Source organism: Arachis hypogaea, chromosome 20 (assembly GCF_003086295.3).
Source record: "Arachis hypogaea cultivar Tifrunner chromosome 20, arahy.Tifrunner.gnm2.J5K5, whole genome shotgun sequence".
NCBI classification, from domain to species: Eukaryota; Viridiplantae; Streptophyta; class Magnoliopsida; order Fabales; family Fabaceae; genus Arachis; species Arachis hypogaea.
Genome location: NC_092055.1, coordinates 17,834,645 through 17,840,644, shown reverse-complemented (window position 1 = coordinate 17,840,644; position 6,000 = coordinate 17,834,645).

Genomic DNA, 6,000 nt, shown 5'->3' with positions numbered 1-6,000 from the left:
GATTTTGTATGCAAAAAAAAGGTTGGGGACAAATAAAATTTTTTACTATACTTTAGGGAACAAAATTGTACTTAATCCTTGATAAATTGACTGTCGTTCATGGATAGGCCATCGATCGATGAGGGTGTAAACTCCGGGAAATTAATAAATAATTAGTTAATAAATTAATTATTATTCAAAGAAATTAGAAAATTAAATTTGATAGTTTAGAAAAGTAAAAGTATTTAAAATACGAATTTTAACACTAATTTAAAATATTTTAGCCCAAAACCGGACTAACGGACCGAACCGGCCAAATTAAACCCAAACCGGACCCAAGATCCAACATATAAGAATCTTGACTCAGCCATTTCCTCCCTCAAATCACAAAGAACATGCTGAAACTTTGGGGTGAGGGGAGAAAGCAAAACCTAAGCCCTAGCTCAACTTCAATTCCACATATCTTCCAATCCGAAGTTTCTATCACCGTATCGTTTGCGGCCACGCGACCACCGCATCGATCTGTTCAAAACCATCAAAATAAAGTGGTAAGGAATTGACAATTTTTCACCCAGCCTTTTTCTTTTTAATTTCGAAATTTTTGGATTTTAGTATTAAGGAATTAGATGATTTTGATGGTTTAGGTAAATTCTAGTAGTGGAAAATCATTGAATTTCGTCTAATACATCCGTGGGTACGGTAAGAACTATTTAAACCCTTGTAAATTATTGAAATTGGTAATTCTATGTTGATTATAGTGAAATTGTATGGTATTAGATTAAATCGTATGAATTGAAATCAAATTGTGGATGTTGGATGCCTGATTTGAGCCTTAGAAGCTAAGAATTCAATTGGTGAGGAGTTGGAGACTTGGAGCGTGTGGAAGGGAGGATTTTGAGGTGTTTCGAGTTTAAGAAGGAATTGGCCAATGTATGCTTTTCGTTTCTCGTAGTTAATGTATAATGTCACGTGAAAACTTAGGCTAGTTGACTGTAGGATAAGTTGAATTATGAATTGTTGAGGATTAATGACTATTGTTGAAAATTGTTGAATAGATTGGATGAATTTTGTATGTTGGCATGTTATAGCTTGAGTGAGAAGTGTATGAACATGATTAGAAATATTTTGGACTGTTTTGGTGTAAAATTATTGGTTTGGAATTGAGAATTTTAGAAAGTTAGAGATTTTGTAAACTTTAGTAATAATTGATTTTTGACCAACTTTGATGGGCCATAACTTGGCTTCCAGACTCCCAAATTTTGTAAAATTTATCTTGAATAAAAATTGGGTCCATGAAGTTTACCACATTTGAAAAATGGACTAAAAACAAATTTTAATAAAAAAGTTATGTGCATTCGAAGTTGGGTATGTAAAATTAATTTCTGCAACTTAACAGCTTTTTGAAAAAACACAAGGCATGCGTACACGGAAACATGCATGCGTATACGAGACTTCTCTTCTATTCAACACACTCGCGTATGCATGAGGCATGCGTATGCGGAAATGGCCAATATTGAACGTGTGTGTACACGGCGGTGTGCATGCATACGCAAGTGACCCCCTATTTTGAAAACCTGCGTACGCGGGCGGTATGCATACGCCTAACCACCCTATTTTGAAAAAGTTACATTTTTGAGATTTATTCTCTAATGTTTCAAACCTCTTTAATACCTGTTTAGGGTCCATTAACGAGTTTTTAAGCTTTGGAACAAGAGTGAATATGTTTAATGAGTTAAGGGGATATTGAAAAGGATTTACGAAGTGATAACTAAGTAATAAGGTGTTGGTAATGCTGAATAAGAAGTGATTGATAAAGATGATGATAATAATGATGAATTATGATTGAATGTGATATAAATTGATGGTGATAATGACATTGATAAATAATGAATTAAAATCTATTTGGCATGAGTATTTGAAATTATCTGAGACACAATTTTCCCTAGGTAGACGCAGTGGTTTGTCACTACTTGCTCCAGGTTGAGATTCGATACTCTGTTGACCCTTTGTCACAAGATGTGACTGGACACTTTAACTTTTCGGATTCCCCCATAGGCATATATATATATATATATATATATATATATATATATATATATATATATATTTGAGTTTGGGATTTTCTCATGGATATTTTTGAGCTTGGGGATGCGCGCACAGAGAGACTGTCCAAAGTTAGCTACCGGACATGTCGGGTTTGGCTATATGACCGATAGATGAGACTCATCAGCCATAGGACAGGCATACATAATATGCATTTGTATGTTTTGCTTGAGCGTGCATTGTTTTGGTTTGCCTAACTCTTTAACTATGCTTATCTGCTACTTGCTCTACTTGTTGTATCTATAACCTATCTGTGCGTTCTTTGTTTGATTTGTATGTGTATGTATCTAAGAGACCCTTTCTTGGCGGAGGTGTGATGAGGGTTGTTGCACCCAGTGATTAGGAGGTTTGAAGAAAACAGAAGGTGTAGAGTTAGACTAGAACTAGAATTCCTTAGATAGAATACCGAATTTCTGGTTTAGTATAATCTTTAAGTTAAATTTGAATGTCGGAGTTCTAGAAATGCCTCTGGCTTTTCCGAGACCTTATATATTATCTATGTGGGCACCATTACCATACTAAGAAACCCCCGATTCTCATTCCATACATATATTATTGTTTTCCAGATGCAAGTGGAGAGACACCTTGCTGAGTATTTTGGAGTTTCTTTGGAAGTGAAGAACTATTTTGGGACTTAGTGTTTTGTATTTTGCTTATATATATATTCTAGATCTCGTTATTTTTATCTTTCGGAACTTTGATATTTATGTATATGTTTTAGCCTTCTTTTCGGTCTTGTTTATCTGATTTACATTTATCCGGACAAGTGTGATGTGACTTTCTGTTTTGACTTTGCTTAGCTTCTTCAAGGATCCTAGTTATAATTTTCTTCAACTATATGTATATACGTCTTTTCTTTTAGAGGTCGTAATACCTCGCCACCTCTACTTTATGACTTAAGCGTAAGGCTTTGTGTAGTAGGGTGTTATATTATGGTATCAGAGCAATTCACTCCTGTAAAGCCTAAGGGACAGACTGACTATGCTTCTAGGCATACTATGGATGTGTGTATATGCTAATTAGGATATCTAGTTGATATATATGGCATACTTATTCATGAGCATGCATTTGGAACTTCGAAAAACTAGACTTGAGATATTGATACTGATCACCTTGATATCGATTGTTTGGTGTGAACAGGAACCAGATGACGTCTTGTGGATGCTGATATGGTCAAGGGACAGGTCGGAGTGGTAATGAGGAACCCAAAATGACTGCGAATAATCTCGTGAACTTTATGATTGCCCTGGAGAGTATGGCTGCTGCTATGCAGGCCACAGCTGAAGTACTCGGTCAGCAGGTTAATAACAAAAATGGGGGTAACGGCGGAAATGGGCCGATGACCTTAGCGACCTTCTTGAAGATAAACCCACCAATCTTTAGTGTAACCATAAATCTGACGAAAGCTGACAATTGGTTTCAGGCAATGGAACGAGCCTTGCAAGCACAACAAGTTCCTGAAGACCAGTGTGTTGAGTTTGTTACTTATCAACTAATGGGTGAAGCTCAATATTGGTGGCAGAAAAGTTGACATCTTCTGCAGTGAGACAATGCTGTGTTACCCTGGGACGCCTTTCAATCTTAATTCTACAAGAAATATTTTCCCAACTTAGTCAGGACGGCAAAGGAACTCGAGTTGCTACAGTTGAAGTAGGGTTCAATGTCAGTGGCAGAGTACACCAGTCGATTTGAGGAATTGTGTCAGTTTTCTAGGGTGTGTCAGAGTGCTCTGAGGAATTTTGAAGAGTGGAAGTGCACAAAGTACAAAGGTGGACTTCGGAGTGATATTCTGAGTACAGTAGGACCAATAGAGATTAGAACCTTCTCTGAACTGGTAAACAAAAGCAGAGTTACTGAAGATTATTTGAAGAAGGAAGCCTTAGACAAAGGTAATCACCGAGCTATATTTAGGAGAGATCAAGGGAGGAACTTTGCACCTAGAGGTCAGAATTTGAAGCGAGGAGGCTATGTTCCACAACCACATCAGGGTTAGAATAATTTTTGGAGGTTCAATAATAATAACAACAACCAAGGATGAGACAAGGGAAAGCAAACTCAGAATCCTCCTAACAACTTGACGTGTAGGAGATGTGGAGCATGTCATCCAAATACTCTGTGCAGAGCTAGTTTGGGTGTATGCTGTTACTGTGGTGGAGCTAGGCATCTGTCCTGGAATTGTCCGGAGAGGAAGAGTCAGAAAACTGGGAGAGCTCAACAGTAGGATGCGTATTCATTACGACGGTGGATGGTGCTAAGAGATCGAACACTCTGATCGGAGGTAATTGTGAAATTAGTGATAAACCTTAATTGCTTTGTTTGATACTGGGACATCACATTCATTTATATCATTTGAGAAAGCTAGTGAGCTAGGATTGAGAATATCCATGTTAGCATATGATTTTTAAGTACATACTCCTGCCTCTGAGGCTGTCGTGACTAGGTTAGGTTGTCAGCAAGTTCTATTTAAGGATTTATGCTTTTAGCTGCAAGTGTGTCGGGCGATGAACATAGTTTGAATTAGATTCTGGTTGTAAGTGAATTTTCTGAGATATTCCCCGAAGACATACTTGAATTTTCTCCTTCTTGAGAAATTGAGTTTGCGATTGAACTGGTGACTGTAGCCGGACCAATTTCAATTGCACTCTATCGAATGTCGCCTTTGGATCTGGCTGAACTTAAAGCTCAGATGGAGGAGTTAATGAGTAAGAATTTTATTCGTCTAAGCGTTTCTCTGTGGGGAGCACCGGTGTTGTTGGTGAAAAAAAAGGATGGAAGCATGCGGTTGTGCGTAGATTATAGACAACTGAACAAAGTAACCATGAAGAACAAATACCCACTGCCGAGAATTGATGATCTAATGGATCAATTGCAAGGAGCTGGAGTCTTGTTTAAGATTGATTTGAGGTCTGGTTATCACAAGATAAGGGTAAGAGATGAAGATATCCCTAAGACTGCTTTCAAAATTCATTATAGTCATTATGAGTATACTGTAATGTCTTTTGGGTTGACAAATGCCCTTGGCCTGCGGTGTTCATGCACTATATGAACCGAATATTCTATTCTTTTCTAGATAAATTCATCGTTGTCTTCATTGATGACATTCTAATATACTCTAAGACTGAGGAGGAGCATGCGAAACACTTGTGGATCGTCTTACAGATTCTAAAGGAGAGAAAGCTCTACGTAAAATTGTCTAAGTGTGAATTCTAGAAAGAGGAGGTGAAGTTCTTGGGTCATATGGTGAGTAAGCAAGGAATAGTTGTGGATCCTTCAAAGATTGAGGAAGTAACTGAATTAAACATATTCTCTAACTTTTCAAACCTCTTTAATACTTGTTTAGGGTTTGTTTGCGACTTTTTAAGCTTTGGAACAAGGGTTAATATATTAAATGAGTTAAGGGGATATTGAGAAGAATTTGCGAAGTGATAACTAAGTAATGAGGTGTTGGTAATGCTGAATAAGAAGTGATTGATAAAGATGATGATAATAATGATGAATTATGATTGAATGAGATATGAATTAATGGTGATAATGACATTGATAAATGATGAATTAAAATCTATTTGGGATGAGCATTTGAAATTATCTGAGACACGAGTTTCCCTGGTAGACGCAGTGGCTTGCCACAACTTGCTCCAAGTTGAGATTCGATACTCTGTTGAACCTCTATCGCAAGATGTGATCGGGCACTTTAACTAGGCGAATTCTCCCATGGGCATGCATATATATATATAAATTTGAGCTTGGAATTTTTCCATGGATATTTTTTAGCTTGGGGATGCACGCACAGAGGAACTATCCAAGGTTAGCTACCGGACATGTCAAATTTGGCTATATAACCAACAGACGAGACTCATCATCCGTAGGACAGGCATACATCATATACATTGGTATGTTTTGCTTGATCGGCATTGTTTT